Here is a 2,802-nt window from a genome sequence, read left to right as displayed (position 1 = left end):
CATCTATGGTTTCACAGAATTTGTTTGAACTTCATAAAAATGTACCATACTTTTTGCACTGTCCTTGTTTTACTTCTCTATTAGCTTTCCAAGTTTTATTCACTTTAGAGTGTGTAGCTATCATTTATTTTTACTCCTCCATAATGCTATGTTTACAAATTTGTGTTTATCTGTACTTTTAAAAATATCTTAATTATATACCATTTCTCATCTCACGTAACACTCATGTTACTTCTACACTTATCAGATATTATGTAACTGAAAACCACAACTCAGCAACAATAGAACACCATTTTTCAAAATTAAATGGCTTACCAGAATTCTTTAATTCTATCCTTTATTTGTATTAGATGACCCTTTATTCTGGTATTTGGCATTGTTCATATGGAGGAAAGCTTATAAGTTGATATTCCATAAATAGAAGGATTTTTATGATCGATTAATTATTTTCATTTAGAATGCATAGAATATGGTTGATTTAATATTTCTTTCTTACTCTCTGCCTGGAACATAGTGCTATCTATGCAATAGCCACTAAAATATTAAGTTAATTACCTAGACTTTAAACTGCATATTAATAGGAATAGCATACAGAACTCTTCTCAGATTGGGACACCTGGGTGGCTCAGTCAGTTAAACGCCTGAGCCTTTAGCTCGGGTCATGATCTTAGGGTCCTGGGACTCAGTTCTGCAACAGATTCCCTGCTTAGCCGGGAGTTTGCTTCTCCCTCATCCTGCTGCTCCCCCTGCTTGTGCTCTCTCTCACTCTCTCTCTTACAAATAAATAAAATTAAAAAAATAAATTCTTCTCAGATAGCTAATATAGAATATCATCTTTGTATTCATCAAAGGGAAAGTGCCATATAATAATGAAATCCAGACTACTTCAAATTCACTTTTTAACCAGTAAGAAAGTACTGGAAACAAGCCAAAAATGTCTTCAATGAATTAAAGAAATAGATTGATTTTCAATATCTTAATGTTTCTAATGTTAAATTGCAAGATTTTTATACTAGATATCAGTGTAAATATTCATTATACAAGGATATTCTAAAAATAAACCTGAGAAAACTACTTGACATATATGATGACAAAAACCAATGTCAGTTTGGGTAAAACTTACAACACCTACCACCTGAAACTCTTGTTCTATATGGTGCCATCTTGTGATTCTGGGCAGCGGCAGTGAGCCACAGCTTCCAGTCAGCTAGAAGATTACAGGGGTGAACACCTGATATTCTTACAAGCATTCTATATATAGAATATATATATAGAATATATATATTCTTCTTTTTTTAGTGTAATATTTAATAAATTGCATGTGATATTTGATACTTTGTTATAAAATAGGCTTTGCTTAAGATGATTTTGCCCAAAGGCAGGCAAATGTAAGTGTTCTGAGTATGTTTAAATAAGCTTAAGGTAAGCTATGATATTTGATAGTTTTGGGGTATTAAATGCATTTTCAATTTTTTATGTGTTTCTCTGTACATAGCCCCCTTGTAAGCTGAGGAACATCTCTATATGTATATGTCGCCTTGGTATGGCTTACATATTATTGGCATGAAACATCTAGAACAGTACGTGTGCCATAGAATTGTCTACAACATCAAACAAGTTTCTTGAAAACTTGTGCCAAAGGGGTTATGTCTTTAAGGATTCTTATTTCAGAAGGGTTCTCTCAAACGTAAGATTTTTCAGAAGTTAAGTGAAAATCTGACCAAACTAAACATTTTTCCATTTTCCCTAGTGAGCAAAGATAGCTAAAATCTATCTGCCATTTTCAACACTGTACTCAACGATTGTAATTCTAATTTAAGAACAGATTATTTATATCAAAACCACATGTTGGCCTAATCTTATACAATATTCATAAGTCACACTCAGACCCTTGGACACTTTTATTTGTTGAGTCTATATGGTACTACGGACATTCATCTTTTTTGACCTCATAGCTTCATGTATGTCTATACTTTTGAAAATACATGCATCATAGTTCCATTGTAAAATGTCTGGGTTATAAAATGTGCTATGCTATCAAAATGGTAATAAGAACATACAAATGACCTGATGTAATGAACTGGACCAGATTGCCAGATATCACGTTTCATACCAGAAAGATTCAGTGGTAAGTTTTAAAATGGCCAGCTATACATTGACTGAATTATAACTCATTTAACTTCTTTCTTTGTGTACAGTATTATACATTAGTCAGTATTATAGTAGATAAGTACTTTGGACAGATGTAAATATGCTGTAATAAAAAATGTTTTTCTTCTTTCTTTTAGTCCTTTTTACTTGTAAGACTAGCCACAAATACCACGCCTCCCCCAAAATAATTTGCAATCCAAATTTATCTCTAAATGAATTTATTGCACAGAAAAATATGTATATATATATATATATATACACTTACAGAAGACATGTTCAAAAATAGTTACACAACAGCAGGGCCCTAAATGTAAGCAGTATAGTTGTTTTGTTTTGTTTTGTTTTGTTTTATTTCTTTAAAAAAAAGAGGTTATGTGAAATATTAGGATTTTATTTCCAGGCGTAGTATTTCAAGACAGTTAACTACACCTATGGTGTCAACAGCCTCTTGTTGGCAGTATGATTTTATTGGCTCCATGGAATAACAGAAAGAATTTACTATTGCTTCTTTCTTTTATGACACACACAGAAAAAAAAAATGACACATTTGCTCAAGACCAACCAGAATCATTTTAACCTATCAAAATTGATGGGAGGCCTTCACTGCCAAAGTCACTGCTGCGTTTTCACAATTCACTGCAGACAATCTGC

Source organism: Mustela nivalis (genome assembly GCF_964662115.1).
Source record: "Mustela nivalis genome assembly, contig: HAP1_SCAFFOLD_540, whole genome shotgun sequence".
Classification (NCBI taxonomy): Eukaryota; Metazoa; Chordata; class Mammalia; order Carnivora; family Mustelidae; genus Mustela; species Mustela nivalis.
Note: the sequence above shows the minus strand (reverse complement) of the source record.